The sequence below is a fragment of the Haliotis rufescens genome, unplaced genomic scaffold (genome assembly GCF_023055435.1).
Source record: "Haliotis rufescens isolate VD_foot unplaced genomic scaffold, xgHalRufe1.0.p SCAF_50, whole genome shotgun sequence".
NCBI lineage: Eukaryota > Metazoa > Mollusca > Gastropoda > Lepetellida > Haliotidae > Haliotis > Haliotis rufescens.
In genome coordinates this window covers 813,302-831,548 of record NW_025964224.1, presented here as the reverse complement: position 1 = coordinate 831,548, position 18,247 = coordinate 813,302, and the positions used below count along the sequence as shown (strand labels likewise).

Below are 18,247 nucleotides of genomic sequence, written 5' to 3'. Positions count from 1 at the left end.
GAGTGCAGGTTACACTGACTCTGTGAGTGCTGGTTACACTGGCACTATGAGTGCAGGTTACATTGGCGCTATGAGTGCAGGTTACACTGGCATTATGAGTGCAGGTTACACTGGCTCTGTGAGTGCTGGTTACACTGGCAGTATGAGAGCATGTTACACTGGTACTGTGAGTGCAGGTTACACTGGCACTATGAGTGCAGGTTACACTGGCTCTATGAGTGCAGGTTACACTGGCTCTGTGAGTGCTCGTTACACTGGCACTATGAGAGTATGTTACACTGGCTCTGTGAGTGCTGGTTACACTGGCACTATGAGAGTATGTTACACTGGCTCTGTGAGTGCATGTTACACTGGCACTATGAGAGCATGTTACACTGGTACTTTGAGTGCAGGTTACACTGGCTCTATGAGTGCATGTTACAATGGCTCTGTGAGTGCAGGTTAAACTGGCACTATGAGTGCAGGTTACACTGGCTCTGTGCGTGCTGGTTACACTGGCACTATGAGTGCAGGTTACACTGGCTCTATGAGTGCAGGTTACACTAGCTCTGTGAGTGCTGGTTACACTGGCACTATGAGAGCATGTTACACTGGCTCTCTGAGTGCTGGTTACACTGGCACTATGAGTGCAGGTTACACTGGCTCTGTGAGTGCTGGTTACACTGGCACTATGAGTGCAGAGTAACACTGGCACTATGAGTGCAGGTTACACTGGCACTATGAGTGCAGTTTACACTGGCTCTGTGAGTGCTGGTTACACTGGCACTATGAGTGCAGGTTACACTGGCACTATGAGTGCAGGTTACACTGGCACTATGAGTGCAGTTTACACTGGCACTATGAGTGCTGGTTACACTGGCACTATGAGTGCAGGTTACACTGGCTCTGTGAGTGCTGGTTACACTGGCACTATGAGTGCAGGTTACACTGGCACTATGAGTGCAGGTTACACTGGCACTATGAGTTCAGTTTACACTGGCACCATGAGTGCAGGTTACATTGGCACTATGATTGCTGGTTACACTGGCACTATGAGTGCAGGTTACACTGGCTCTGTGAGTGCTGGTTACACTGGCACTATGAGAGCAGGTTACACTGGTACTATGAGTGCAGGTTACACTGGCACTATGAGTGCAGGTTACACGTGCTCTATGAGTGCAGGTTACACTGGCTCTGTCAGTGCTGGTTACACTGGCACTATGAGTGCAGGTTACACTGACTCTATGAGTGCAGGTTACATTGGCACTATGAGTGCAGGTTACACTGGCACTATGAGTGCAGGTTACGCTGGCACTATGAGTGCAGTTTACACTGGCTCTGTGAGTGCAGGTTACACTGGCACTATGAGAGCATGTTACACTGGTACTGTGAGTTCAGGTTACACTGGCACTATGAGTGCAGGTTACACTGGCTCTATGAGTGCAGGTTACACTGGCTCTGTGAGTGCTGGTTACACTGGCACTATGAGTGCAGGTTACATTGGCACTATGAGTGCTGGTTACACTGGCACTATGAGTGCAGGTTACACTGGCTCTGTGAGTGCTGGTTACACTGGCACTATGAGAGCATGTTACACTGGTACTGTGAGTTCAGGTTACACTGGCACTATGAGTGCAGGTTACACTGGCTCTATGAGTGCAGGTTACACTGGCTCTGTGAGTGCTGGTTACACTGGCACTATGAGTGCAGGTTACATTGGCACTATGAGTGCTGGTTACACTGGCACTATGAGTGCAGGTTACACTGGCTCTGTGAGTGCTGGTTACACTGGCAGTATGAGAGCATGTTACACTGGTACTGTGAGTGCAGGTTACACTGGCACTATGAGTGCAGGTTACACTGGCTCTATGAGTGCAAGTTACACTGGCTCTGTGAGTGCTGGTTACATTGGCACTATGAGAGCATGTTACACAGGCTCTGTGAGGGCTGGTTACACTGGCACTATGAGTGCAGGTTACACTTACTCTCAGAGTGCTGGTTACACTGGCACTATGAGTGCAGGTTACACTGGCACTATGAGTGCAGGTTACACTGGCACTATGAGTGCAGTTTACACTGGCCCTGTGAGTGCTGGTTACACTGGCACTATGAGTGCAGTTTACACTGGCACTATGAGTGCAGGTTACACTGGCACTATGAGTGCAGGTTACGCTGGCATTATGAGTGCAGTTTACACTGGCTCTGTGAGTGCTGGTTACACTGGCACTATGAGTGCAGGTTACACTGGCACTATGAGTGCAGGTTACACTGGCACTATGAGTGCAGTTTACACTGGCTCTATGAGTGCTGGTTACACTGGCACTATGAGTGCAGGTTACACTTGCTCTGTTAGTGCTGGTTACACTGGCACTATGAGTGCAGTTTACACTGGCACTTTGAGTGCTGGTTACACTGGCACTATGAGTGCCGTTTACACTGGCACCATGAGTTGAGGTTACATTGGCACTATGATTGCTGGTTACACTGGCACTATGAGTGCAGGTTACACTGGCTCTGTGAGTGCTGGTTACACTGGCACTATGAGAGCATGTTACACTGGTACTGTGAGTGCTGGTTACACTGGCACTATGAGTGCAGGTTACACTGACTCCATGAGTGCAGGTTACACTGGCTCTGTGAGTGCTGGTTACACTGACACTATGAGAGCATGTTACACTGGTACTGTGAGTGCAGGTTACACTGGCACTATGAGTGCAGGTTACACTGGCTCTATGAGTGCAGGTTACACTGGCACTGTGAGAGCATGTTACACTGGCTCTGTGAGTGCTGGTCACACTGGCACTATGAGTGCAGGTTACACTGACTCTGTGAGTGCAGGTTACACTGGCACTATGAGTGCGGGTTACGCTGGCACTATGAGTGCAGTTTACACTGGCTCTGTGAGTGCTGGTTACACTGGCACTATGAGTGCAGGTTACACTGGCACTATGAGTGCAGGTTACACTGGCACTATGAGTGCAGTTTACACTGGCTCTATGAGTGCTGGTAACACTGGCACTATGAGTGCAGGTTACACTTGCTCTTTGAGTGCTTGTTACACTGGCACTATGAGTGCTGGTTACACTGGCACTATGAGTGCAGGTTACACTGGATCTGTGAGTGCTGGTTACACTGGCAGTATGAGAGCATGTTACACTGGTACTGTGAGTCCTGGTTACACTGGCACTATGAGTGCAGGTTACACTGGCACTATGAGTGCAGGTTACGCTGGCACTATGAGCGCAGGTTACACTGGCTCTGTGAGTGCTGGTTACACTGGCACTATGAGTGCAGGTTACACTGGCACTATGAGTGCAGGTTACACTGGCACTATGAGTGCAGTTTACACTGGCTCTATGAGTGCTGGTTACACTGGCACTATGAGTGCAGGTTACACTTGCTCTTTGAGTGCCTGTTACACTGGCACTATGAGTGCAGGTTACACTGGCACTATGAGTGCAGGTTACACTGGCACTATGAGTGCAGTTTACACTGGCACCATGAGTTGACGTTACATTGGCACTATGATTGCTGGTTACACTGGCACTATGAGTGCAGGTTACACTGGCTCTGTGAGTGCAGGTTACACTGGCACTATGAGAGCATGTTACACTGGTACTGTGAGTGCAGGTTACACTGGCACTATGAGTGCAGGTTACACTGACTCTATGAGTGCAGGTTACACTGGCTCTGTGAGTGATGGTTACACTGACACTATGAGAGCATGTTACACTGGCTCTGTGAGTGCTGGTTACACTGGCACTATGAGTGCAGGTTACACTGACTCTGTGAGTGCTGGTTACACTAGCACTATGAGTGCGGGTTACGCTGGCACTATGAGTGCAGTTTACACTGGCTCTATGAGTGCTGGTTACACTGGCACTATGACTGCAGGTTACACTGGCACTATGAGTGCAGGTTACGCTGGCACTATGAGTGCAGTTTACACTGGCTCTGTGAGTGCAGGTTACACTGGCACTATGAGTGCAGGTTACACTGGCACTATGAGTGCAGGTTACATTGGCAGTATGAGTGCAGTTTACACTGGCATCATAAGTGCAGGTTACATTGGCACTATGAGTGCTGGTTACACTGGCACTATGAGTGCAGGTTACACTGGCTCTGTGAGTGCTGGTTACACTGGCACTATGAGTGCAGGTTACACTGGTACTGTGAGTTCAGGTTACACTGGCACTATGAGTGCAGGTTACACTGGCTCTATGAGTGCAGGTTACACTGGCTCTGTGAGTGCTGGTTACACTGGCACTATGAGAGCATGTTACACTGGCTCTGTGAGTGCTGGTTACACTGGCACTATGAGTGCAGGTTACGCTGACTCTCTGAGTGCTGGTTACACTGGCACTATGAGTGCAGGTTACACTGGCACTATGAGTGCAGGTTACACTGACTCTCTGAGTGCAGGTTACACTGGCACTATGAGTGCAGGTTACGCTGGCACTATGAGAGCAGTTTACACTGGCTCTGTGAGTGCTGGTTACACTGGCACTATGAGTGAGGGGTAACACTGGCACTATGAGTGCAGGTTACACTGGCACTATGAGCGCAGTTTACACTGGCTCTATGAGTGCTAGTTACACTGGCACTATGAGTGCAGGTTACACTTGCTCTGTGAGTGCTGGTTACACTGGCACTATGAGTGCAGGTTACACTGGCACTATGAGTGCTGGTTACACTGGCACTATGATTGCAGTTTACACTGGCACCATGAGTGCAGTTTACACTGGCACTATGAGTTGAGGTTACATTGGCACTATGATTGCTGGTTACACTGGCACTATGAGTGCAGGTTACACTGGCTCTGTGAGTGCTGGTTACAATGGAACTATGAGAGCATGTTACACTAATACTGTGAGTGCTGGTTACACTGGCACTATGAGTGCAGGTTACACTGGCTCTATGAGTGCAGGTTACACTGGCACTGTGAGTGCTGGTTACACTGACACTATGAGAGCATGTTACACTGGCTCTGTGAGTGCTGGTTACACTGGCACTATGAGTGCAGGTTACACTGACTCTGTGAGTGCATGTTACACTGGCACTATGATTGCGGGTTACGCTGGCACTATGAGTGCAGTTTACACTGGCTCTGTGAGTGCTGGTTACACTGGCACTATGAGTGCAGGTTACACTGGCACTATGAGTGCAGTTTACACTGGCACTATGAGTGCAGGTTACACTGGCTCTGTGAGTGCTGGTTACACTGGCACTATGAGAGCATGTTACACTGGTACTGTGAGTGTAGGTTACACTGGCACTCTGAGTGCAGGTTACACTGGCACTATGAGTGCAGGTTACGCTGGCACTATGAGTGCAGTTTACACTGGCTCTGTGAGTGCTGGTTACACTGGCACTATGAGTGCAGGTTACACTGGCACTATGAGTGCAGGTTACGCTGCCACTATGAGTGCAGTTTACACTGGCTCTGTGAGTGCTGGTTACACTGGCACTATGAGTGCAGGTTACACTGGCACTATGAGTGCAGGTTACACTGGCACTATGAGTGCAGGTTACACTGGCACTATGAGTGCAGGTTACACTGGCACTATGAGTGCAGTTTATATTAGCTCTATGAGTGCTGGTTACACTGGCACTATGAGTGCAGGTTACACTTGCTCTGTGAGTGCAGTTTACACTGGCACCATGAGTTGAGGTTACATTGGCACTATGATTGCTGGTTACACTGGCACTATGAGTGCAGGTTACACTGGCTCTGTGAGTGCTGGTTACACTGGCACTATGAGAGCATGTTACACTGGCTCTTTGAGTGCAGGTTACACTGGCACTATGAGTGCAGGTTACACTGACTCTATGAGTGCAGGTTACACTGGCTCTGTGAGTGCTGGTTACACTGACACTATTAGAGCATGTTACACTGGCTCTGTGAGTGCTGGTTACACTGGCACTATGAGTGCAGGTTACACTGACTCTCTGAGTGCTGATTACACTGGCACTATGAGTGCAGGTTACACTGGGACTTTGAGTGCTGGTTACACTGACTCTCTGAGTGCAGGTTACACTGGCACTATGAGTGCAGGTTACGCTGGCACTATGAGTGCATTTTACACTGGCTCTGTGAGTGCTGGTTACACTGGCACTATGAGTGCAGGTTATACTGGCACTATGAGTGCAGGTTACATTGGCTCTGTGAGTGCAGGTTACACTGGCTCTGTGAGTGCTGGTTACACTGGCACTATGAGAGCATGTTACACTGGCTTTGTGAGTGCTGGTTACACTGGCACTATGAGTGCAGGTTACACTGACTCTCTGAGTGCTTGTTACACTGGCACTATGAGTGCAGGTTACACTGGCACTATGAGTGGAGGTTACACTGACTCTCTGAGTGCAGGTTACACTGGCACTATGAGTGCAGGTTACGCTGGCACTATGAGTGCAGTTTACACTGGCTCTGTGAGTGCTGGTTACACTGGCACTATGAGTGCAGGTTACACTGGCACTATGAGTGCAGGTTACACTGGCACTATGAGCGCAGTTTACACTTGCTCTATGAGTGCTGGTTACACTGGCACTATGAGTGCAGGTTACACTTGCTCTGTGAGTGCTGGTTACACTGGCACTATGAGTGCAGGTTACACTGGCACTATGAGAGCATGTTACACTGGTACTGTGAGTGCAGGTTACACTGGCACTATGAGTGCAGGTTACACTGGCTCTATGAGTGCAGGTTACACTGGCACTGTGAGTGCTGGTTACACTGACACTATGAGAGCATGTTACACTGGCTCTGTGAGTGCTGGTTACACTGGCACTATGAGTGCAGGTTACACTGGCTCTGTGAGTGCTGGTTACACTGGCAGTATGAGAGCATGTTACACTGGTACTGTGAGTGCAGGTTACACTGGCACTATGAGTGCAGGTTACACTGGCTCTATGAGTGCAGGTTACACTGGCTCTGTAAGTGCTGGTTACACTGGCACCATGAGTGCAGGTTACATTGGCACCATAAGTGCAGGTTACATTGGCAATATGAGTGCAGGTTACACTGGCACAAAGAGTGCAGTTTACACTGGCACTATGAGTGCTGGTTACACTGGCACTATGAGTGCAGGTTACACTGGCAGTATGAATGCAGTTTACACTGGCACCATAAGTGCAGGTTACACTGGCACTATGAGTGCAGGTTACACTGGCTCTGTGAGTGCTGGTTACACTGGCACTATGAGAGCATGTTACACTGGTACTGTGACTTCAGGTTACACTGGCACTATGAGTGCAGGTTACACTGGCTCTATGAGTGCAGGTTACACTGGCTCTGTGAGTGCTGGTTACACTGGCACTATGAGTGCAGGTTACATTGGCACTATGAGTGCTGGTTACACTGGCACTATGAGTGCAGGTTACACTGGCTCTGTGAGTGCTGGTTACACTGGCAGTATGAGAGCATGTTACACTGGTACTGTGAGTGCAGGTTACACTGGCACTATGAGTGCAGGTTACACTGGCTCTATGAGTGCAGGTTACACTGGCTCTGTGAGTGCTGGTTACACTGGCACTATGAGTGCAGGTTACACTGGCACTATGAGTGCAGGTTACGCTGGCACTATGAGTGCAGTTTACACTGGCTCTGTGAGTGCTGGTTACACTGGCACTATGAGTGCAGGTTACACTGGCACTATGAGTGCAGGTTACACTGGCACTATGAGTGCAGGTTACACTGGCACTATGAGTGCAGTGTACACTGGCTCTATGAGTGCTGGTTACACTGGCACTATGAGTGCAGGTTACACTTGCTCTGTGAGTGCTGGTTACACTGGCACTATGAGAGCAGGTTACACTGGCACTAGGAGTGCAGGTTACACTGGCACTATGAGTGCAGTTTTCACTGGCACCATGAGTTGAGGTTACATTGGCACTATGATTGCTGGTTACACTGGCACTATGAGTGCAGGTTACACTGGCTCTGTGAGTGCTGGTTACACTGGCACTGTGAGAGCATGTTACACTGGTACTGTGAGTGCAGGTTACACTGGCACTATGAGTGCAGGTTACACTGACTCTATGAGTGCAGGTTACACTGGCTCTGTGAGTGCTGGTTACACTGACACTATGAGAGCATGTTACACTGGCTCTGTGAGTGCTGGTTACACTGGCACTATGAGTGCAGGTTACACTGACTCTGTGAGTGCTGGTTACACTGGCACTATGAGTGCGGGTTACGCTGGCACTATGAGTGCAGTTTACACTGGCTCTGTGAGTGCTGGTTACACTGGCACTACGAGTGCAGGTTACACTGGCACCATGAGTGCAGGTTACGCTGGCACTATGAGTGCAGGTTACACTGGCTCTGTGAGTGCTGGTTACACTGGCACTATGAGTGCAGGTTACACTGGCACTATGAGTGCAGGTTACATTGGCAGTATGAGTGCAGTTTACACTGGCACCATGAGTGCAGGTTACATTGGCACTATGAGTGCTGGTTACACTGGCACTATGAGAGCATGTTACACTGGTACTGTGAGTTCAGGTTACACTGGCACTATGAGTGCAGGTTACACTGGCTCTATGAGTGCACGTTACACTGGCTCTGTGAGTGCTGGTTACACTGACACTATGAGAGCATGTAACACTGGCTCTGTGAGTGCTGGTTACACTGGCACTATGAGTGCAGGTTACACTGACTCTCTGAGTGCAGGTTACACTGGCACTATGAGTGCAGGTTACGCTGGCATTATGAGTGCAGTTTACACTGGCTCTATGAGTGCTGGTTACACTGGCACTATGATTGCTGGTTACACTGGCACTATGAGTGCAGGTTACACTGGCTCTTTGAGTGCTGGTTACACTGGCACTATGAGAGCATGTTACACTCGTACTGTGAGTGCAGGTTACACTGGCACTATGAGTGCAGGTTACACTTACTCTATGAGTGCAGGTTACACTGGCACTATGAGTGCAGGTTACGCTGGCAGTATGAGTGCAGTTGACACTGGCTCTGTTAGTGCAGGTTACACTGGCACTATGAGTGCAGGTTACACTGGCACTATGAGTGCAGGTTACACTGGCACTATGAGTGCAGTTTACACTGGCACTCTGAGTGCAGGTTACACTGGCTCTGTGAGTGCTGGTTACACTGGCAGTATGAGAGCATGTTACAATGGTACTGTGAGTGCAGGTTACACTGGCACTATGAGAGCATGTTACACTGGCTCTGTGAGTGCTGGTTACACTGGCACTATGAGTGCAGGTTACGCTGACTCTCTGAGTGCTGGTTACACTGGCACTATGAGTGCAGGTTACACTGGCACTATGAGTGCAGGTTACACTGACTCTCTGAGTGCAGGTTACACTGGCACTATGAGTGCAGGTTACGCTGGCACTATGAGTGCAGTTTACACTGGCTCTGTGAGTGCTGGTTACACTGGCACTATGAGTGAGGGGTAACACTGGCACTATGAGTGCAGGTTACACTGGCACTATGAGCGCAGTTTACACTGGCTCTATGAGTGCTAGTTACACTGGCACTATGAGTGCAGGTTACACTTGCTCTGTGAGTGCTGGTTACACTGGCACTATGAGTGCAGGTTACACTGGCACTATGAGTGCTGGTTACACTGGCACTATGATTGCAGTTTACACTGGCACCATGAGTGCAGTTTACACTGGCACCATGAGTTGAGGTTACATTGGCACTATGATTGCTGGTTACACTGGCACTATGAGTGCAGGTTACACTGGCTCTGTGAGTGCTGGTTACAATGGAACTATGAGAGCATGTTACACTAATACTGTGAGTGCTGGTTACACTGGCACTATGAGTGCAGGTTACACTGGCTCTATGAGTGCAGGTTACACTGGCACTGTGAGTGCTGGTTACACTGACACTATGAGAGCATGTTACACTGGCTCTGTGAGTGCTGGTTACACTGGCACTATGAGTGCAGGTTACACTGACTCTGTGAGTGCATGTTACACTGGCACTATGATTGCGGGTTACGCTGGCACTATGAGTGCAGTTTACACTGGCTCTGTGAGTGCTGGTTACACTGGCACTATGAGTGCAGGTTACACTGGCACTATGAGTGCAGTTTACACTGGCACTATGAGTGCAGGTTACACTGGCTCTGTGAGTGCTGGTTACACTGGCACTATGAGAGCATGTTACACTGGTACTGTGAGTGTAGGTTACACTGGCACTCTGAGTGCAGGTTACACTGGCACTATGAGTGCAGGTTACGCTGGCACTATGAGTGCAGTTTACACTGGCTCTGTGAGTGCTGGTTACACTGGCACTATGAGTGCAGGTTACACTGGCACTATGAGTGCAGGTTACGCTGCCACTATGAGTGCAGTTTACACTGGCTCTGTGAGTGCTGGTTACACTGGCACTATGAGTGCAGGTTACACTGGCACTATGAGTGCAGGTTACACTGGCACTATGAGTGCAGGTTACACTGGCACTATGAGTGCAGGTTACACTGGCACTATGAGTGCAGTTTATATTAGCTCTATGAGTGCTGGTTACACTGGCACTATGAGTGCAGGTTACACTTGCTCTGTGAGTGCTGGTTACACTGGCAGTATGAGTGCAGGTTACACTGGCACTATGAGTGCAGGTTACACTGGCACTATGAGTGCAGTTTACACTGGCACCATGAGTTGAGGTTACATTGGCACTATGATTGCTGGTTACACTGGCACTATGAGTGCAGGTTACACTGGCTCTGTGAGTGCTGGTTACACTGGCACTATGAGAGCATGTTACACTGGCTCTTTGAGTGCAGGTTACACTGGCACTATGAGTGCAGGTTACACTGACTCTATGAGTGCAGGTTACACTGGCTCTGTGAGTGCTGGTTACACTGACACTATTAGAGCATGTTACACTGGCTCTGTGAGTGCTGGTTACACTGGCACTATGAGTGCAGGTTACACTGACTCTCTGAGTGCTGATTACACTGGCACTATGAGTGCAGGTTACACTGGGACTTTGAGTGCTGGTTACACTGACTCTCTGAGTGCAGGTTACACTGGCACTATGAGTGCAGGTTACGCTGGCACTATGAGTGCATTTTACACTGGCTCTGTGAGTGCTGGTTACACTGGCACTATGAGTGCAGGTTATACTGGCACTATGAGTGCAGGTTACATTGGCTCTGTGAGTGCAGGTTACACTGGCTCTGTGAGTGCTGGTTACACTGGCACTATGAGAGCATGTTACACTGGCTTTGTGAGTGCTGGTTACACTGACTCTCTGAGTGCTTGTTACACTGGCACTATGAGTGCAGGTTACACTGGCACTATGAGTGGAGGTTACACTGACTCTCTGAGTGCAGGTTACACTGGCACTATGAGTGCAGGTTACGCTGGCACTATGAGTGCAGTTTACACTGGCTCTGTGAGTGCTGGTTACACTGGCACTATGAGTGCAGGTTACACTGGCACTATGAGTGCAGGTTACACTGGCACTATGAGCGCAGTTTACACTTGCTCTATGAGTGCTGGTTACACTGGCACTATGAGTGCAGGTTACACTTGCTCTGTGAGTGCTGGTTACACTGGCACTATGAGTGCAGGTTACACTGGCACTATGAGAGCATGTTACACTGGTACTGTGAGTGCAGGTTACACTGGCACTATGAGTGCAGGTTACACTGGCTCTATGAGTGCAGGTTACACTGGCACTGTGAGTGCTGGTTACACTGACACTATGAGAGCATGTTACACTGGCTCTGTGAGTGCTGGTTACACTGGCACTATGAGTGCAGGTTACACTGGCTCTGTGAGTGCTGGTTACACTGGCAGTATGAGAGCATGTTACACTGGTACTGTGAGTGCAGGTTACACTGGCACTATGAGTGCAGGTTACACTGGCTCTATGAGTGCAGGTTACACTGGCTCTGTGAGTGCTGGTTACACTGGCACCATGAGTGCAGGTTACATTGGCACCATAAGTGCAGGTTACATTGGCAATATGAGTGCAGGTTACACTGGCACAAAGAGTGCAGTTTACACTGGCACTATGAGTGCTGGTTACACTGGCACTATGAGTGCAGGTTACACTGGCAGTATGAATGCAGTTTACACTGGCACCATAAGTGCAGGTTACACTGGCACTATGAGTGCAGGTTACACTGGCTCTGTGAGTGCTGGTTACACTGGCACTATGAGAGCATGTTACACTGGTACTGTGACTTCAGGTTACACTGGCACTATGAGTGCAGGTTACACTGGCTCTATGAGTGCAGGTTACACTGGCTCTGTGAGTGCTGGTTACACTGGCACTATGAGTGCAGGTTACATTGGCACTATGAGTGCTGGTTACACTGGCACTATGAGTGCAGGTTACACTGGCTCTGTGAGTGCTGGTTACACTGGCAGTATGAGAGCATGTTACACTGGTACTGTGAGTGCAGGTTACACTGGCACTATGAGTGCAGGTTACACTGGCTCTATGAGTGCAGGTTACACTGGCTCTGTGAGTGCTGGTTACACTGGCACTATGAGTGCAGGTTACACTGGCACTATGAGTGCAGGTTACGCTGGCACTATGAGTGCAGTTTACACTGGCTCTGTGAGTGCTGGTTACACTGGCACTATGAGTGCAGGTTACACTGGCACTATGAGTGCAGGTTACACTGGCACTATGAGTGCAGGTTACACTGGCACTATGAGTGCAGTGTACACTGGCTCTATGAGTGCTGGTTACACTGGCACTATGAGTGCAGGTTACACTTGCTCTGTGAGTGCTGGTTACACTGGCACTATGAGAGCAGGTTACACTGGCACTAGGAGTGCAGGTTACACTGGCACTATGAGTGCAGTTTTCACTGGCACCATGAGTTGAGGTTACATTGGCACTATGATTGCTGGTTACACTGGCACTATGAGTGCAGGTTACACTGGCTCTGTGAGTGCTGGTTACACTGGCACTGTGAGAGCATGTTACACTGGTACTGTGAGTGCAGGTTACACTGGCACTATGAGTGCAGGTTACACTGACTCTATGAGTGCAGGTTACACTGGCTCTGTGAGTGCTGGTTACACTGACACTATGAGAGCATGTTACACTGGCTCTGTGAGTGCTGGTTACACTGGCACTATGAGTGCAGGTTACACTGACTCTGTGAGTGCTGGTTACACTGGCACTATGAGTGCGGGTTACGCTGGCACTATGAGTGCAGTTTACACTGGCTCTGTGAGTGCTGGTTACACTGGCACTACGAGTGCAGGTTACACTGGCACCATGAGTGCAGGTTACGCTGGCACTATGAGTGCAGGTTACACTGGCTCTGTGAGTGCTGGTTACACTGGCACTATGAGTGCAGGTTACACTGGCACTATGAGTGCAGGTTACATTGGCAGTATGAGTGCAGTTTACACTGGCACCATGAGTGCAGGTTACATTGGCACTATGAGTGCTGGTTACACTGGCACTATGAGTGCAGGTTACACTGGCTATGTGAGTGCTGGTTACACTGGCACTATGAGAGCATGTTACACTGGTACTGTGAGTTCAGGTTACACTGGCACTATGAGTGCAGGTTACACTGGCTCTATGAGTGCACGTTACACTGGCTCTGTGAGTGCTGGTTACACTGACACTATGAGAGCATGTAACACTGGCTCTGTGAGTGCTGGTTACACTGGCACTATGAGTGCAGGTTACACTGACTCTCTGAGTGCAGGTTACACTGGCACTATGAGTGCAGGTTACGCTGGCATTATGAGTGCAGTTTACACTGGCTCTATGAGTGCTGGTTACACTGGCACTATGATTGCTGGTTACACTGGCACTATGAGTGCAGGTTACACTGGCTCTTTGAGTGCTGGTTACACTGGCACTATGAGAGCATGTTACACTCGTACTGTGAGTGCAGGTTACACTGGCACTATGAGTGCAGGTTACACTTACTCTATGAGTGCAGGTTACACTGGCACTATGAGTGCAGGTTACGCTGGCAGTATGAGTGCAGTTGACACTGGCTATGTGAGTGCTGGTTACACTGGCACTATGAGTGCAGGTTACACTGGCACTATGAGTGCAGGTTACACTGACTCTCTGAGTGCAGGTTACACTGGCACTATGAGTGCAGGTTACGCTGGCACTATGAGTGCAGTTTACACTGGCTCTGTGAGTGCTGGTTACACTGGCACTATGAGTGCAGGTTACACTGGCACTATGAGAGCAGGTTACGCTGGCACTATGAGTGCAGGTTATACTGGCTCTGTTAGTGCAGGTTACACTGGCACTATGAGTGCAGGTTACACTGGCACTATGAGTGCAGGTTACACTGGCACTATGAGTGCAGTTTACACTGGCACTCTGAGTGCAGGTTACACTGGCTCTGTGAGTGCTGGTTACACTGGCAGTATGAGAGCATGTTACAATGGTACTGTGAGTGCAGGTTACACTGGCACTATGAGTGCAGGTTACACTGGCACTATGAGTGCAGGTTACGCTGGCACTATGAGTGCAGTTTACACTGGCTCTGTGAGTGCAGGTTACACTGGCACTATGAGTGCAGGTTACGCTGGCACTATGAGTGCAGGTTACACTGGCACTATGAGTGCAGGTTACACTGGCTCTGTGAGTGCTGGTTACACTGGCACTATGAGAGCATGTTACACTGGCTCTGTGAGTGCTGGTTACACTGGCACTATGAGTGCAGGTTACACTGACTCTCTGAGTGCTGGTTACACTGGCACTATGAGTGCAGGTTACACTGGCACTATGAGTGCAGGTTACACTGGCTCTGTGAGTGCTGGTTACACTGGCACTATGAGTGCAGGTTACACTGGCTCTATGAGTGCAGGTTACACTGGCTCTGTGAGTGCTGGTTACACTGGCACTATGAGAGCATGTTACACTGGCTCTGTGAGTGCTGGTTACACTGGCACTATGAGTGCAGTTTACACTGGCTCTGTGAGTGCTGGTTACACTGGCACTATGAGTGCAGGTTACACTTGCTCTGTGAGTGCTGGTTACACTGGCACTATGAGTGCAGGTTACACTGGCACTATGAGTGCAGGTTACACTGGCACTATGAGTGCAGTTTACACTGGCACTATGAGTGCAGTTTACACTGGCACCTTGAGTTGAGGTTACATTGGCACTATGATTGCTGGTTACACTGGCACTATGAGTGCTGGTTACACTGGCTCTGTGAGTGCTGGTTACACTGGCACTATGAGAGCATGTTACACTGGTACTGTGAGTGCTGGTTACACTGGCACTATGAGTTCAGGTTACACTGACTCTATGAGTGCAGGTTACACTGGCTCTGTGAGTGCTGGTTACACTGACACTATGAGAGCATTTTACACTGGTACTGTGAGTGCAGGTTACACTGGCACTATGAGTGCAGGTTACACTGGCTCTATGAGTGCAGGTTACACTGGTACTGTGAGTGCTGGATACGCTGACACTATGAGAGCATGTTACACTGGCTCTGTGAGTGCTGGTTACACTGGCACTATGAGTGCAGGTTACACTGACTCTGTGAGTGCTGGTTACACTGGCACTATGAGTGCGGGTTACGCTGGCACTATGAGTGCAGTTTACACTGGCTCTGTGAGTGCTGGTTACACTGGCACTATGAGTGCAGGTTACACTGGCACTATGAGAGCAGGTTACGCTGGCACTATGAGAGCATGTTACCCTGGCTCTGTGAGTGCTGGTTACACTGGCACTATGAGTGCAGGTTACACTGGCTTTATGAGTGCAGTTTACACTGGCTCTGTTAGTGCTGGTTACACTGGCACTATGAGTGCAGGTTACACTGGCACTATGATTGCAGGTTACGCTGGCACTATGAGTGCAGTTTACACTGGCTCTGTGAGAGCAGGTTACACTGGCACTATGAGTGCAGGTTACACTGGCACTATGAGTGCAGGTTACACTGGCACTATGAGTGCAGTTTACACTTGCATTATGAGTGCAGGTTACACTGGCACTATGAGTGCAGTTTACACTGGCTCTATGAGTGCAGGTTACACTTGCTCTGTGAGTGCTAGTTACACTGGCACTATGAGTGCAGGTTACACTGGCACTATGAGTGCAGGTTACACTGGCACTATGAGTGCAGTTTACACTGGCACTATGAGTGCAGGTTACACTTGCTCTGTGAGTGCTGGTTACACTGGCACTATGAGTGCAGGTTACACTGGCACTATGAGTGCAGGTTACACTGGCACTATGAGTGGAGTTTACACTGGCACCATGAGTTGAGGTTACATTGGCACTATGATTGCTGGTTACACTGGCACTATGAGTGCAGGTTACACTGGCTCTTTGAGTGCTGGTTACACTGGCACTATGAGAGCATGTTACACTCGTACTGTGAGTGCAGGTTACACTGGCACTATGAGTGCAGGTTACACTTACTCTATGAGTGAAGGTTACACTGGCTCTGTGAGTGCTGGTTACACTGACACTATGAGAGCATGTTACACTGGCTCTGTGAGTGCTGGTTACACTGGCACTATGAGTGCAGGTTACACTGGCTCTGTGAGTGCTAGTTACACTGGCACTATGAGTGCGGGTTACGCTGGCACTATGAGTGCAGTTTACACTGGCACTATGAGTGCAGGTTACACTGGCACTATGAGTGCAGTTTACACTGGCTCTGTGAGTGCAGGTTACACTGGCACTATGAGTGCAGGTTACACTGGCACTATGAGTGCAGGTTACACTGGCACTATGAATGCAGTTTACACTGGCACTATGAGTGCAGGTTACACTGGCTCTGTGAGTGCTGGTTACACTGGCACTATGAGTGCAGGTTACACTGGCACTATGAGTGCAGGTTACACTGGCACTATGAGTGCAGTTTACACTGGCACCATGAGTGCAGGTTACATTGGCACTATGAGTGCTGGTTACACTGGCACTATGAGTGCAGGTTACACTGGCTCTGTGAGTGCTGGTTACACTGGCACTATGAGAGCATGTTACACTGGTACTGTGAGTGCAGGTTACACTGGCACTATGAGTGCAGGTTACACTGATACTTGGAAGGTCAGCTATTTCCACTGTAGAACGAGGTGACATATCAGTTTGCGAGCTTGGCTTGTAGTTTCTATTACGTTGGATTTTTTTGTTCCATATAAGGAGGCAATTCTCGGAACACATCAGGACTTAGTCAAGTTTGTGGCGGTAGGACTAATTATTAAGTAATGGTTATGGAAACGTCACTGTATCACCAGTTAAGCTTAGACATTTAAAGTTGGAAGTACTAACAACTTGTACTGACATTGTCTGAGATTTCGGTGTCAAATTTAATTTAGTCCCACCACATCAACAGGCAACATGGGTCTCAAATATGAAAACAATACTTTAAACGAATCAGTTGTGCATGATGAATGATCAAACCTGCCTGGGCGGACAGACGCTCACACGTCACTTATTTCAGTTTCATAACTGCATACAGTAGCGGACTACCAAGTAGCTGTCAATGCAATACATGGGCAGATGTGTTCAGTTGTGTCAATGCAGTGACGTTTGAGGCGAGCGTTGAAGCCATTTGTGTACTAAACATCCTGTTGCCAAGATTACATGCACGTCACTAATGATATGTCCAATACACCCTACCAACATATATATTGTTACTTCATATTCACACTTGTTATGGTTTAATATATATTTTAGTATAGTTTAAGGTCATTAATGTTATTTGACTTATAGTCACCAATGATTAGCGTGTTCATCATTCAATGTGTATAGATATGGACACATATTAACGAAAGGGTGGCTTTGCTCACACTGTACATGCAACAAGTGCTATCATATAAAAGTGTCTCTCTAGTGCAGTTCCTGGTCTGGCTGATGTCTGTTATCAGCCTTGCTCTGACAGACCAGATTCTCCTGCTATTCTGATAATGCTTGTCCGTAATATGCACCAATATACACCATTATTGCCACCTCTGTAGGCGATTCTAGGAACACTTCATGGTCAAGGTAGAATTGAGATGAACATACTGTGCGATTTCGGTGTCAAATGTAGTTTTGTCCCATCAAATAAACATAGGTCTACAATGAGAGCACTGTACACGATCCGCCATTTTCAATTTCAGTGGCGGCGTATCATTGCTACTATCAAGTAGCTATCAATGCAATAAATTGGCAACATACTTTCCGTAACAACTCAACTTGTTCAAACATCCTGGCAATACTGCATCAACGTTAACTGTACAGTTGCAATTACCAATTCAATCATCATTGTTACATTTATCATTATTGCAGATTGCCATGGAACTTTGGAATTCCCTGAATGTGAATTGCTGAACTTTT

General features: G+C 48.7%; 1 protein-coding gene across 4 annotated transcripts in view; it reads right to left on the bottom strand.

The window, feature by feature from the left end:
- The window catches only part of LOC124126367 (deoxycytidylate deaminase-like), a 69,675-nt gene that overhangs the window by 29,978 nt on the left and 21,450 nt on the right, over nucleotides 1-18,247 (bottom strand). The gene's annotated exons all lie outside the window — the stretch shown is intronic.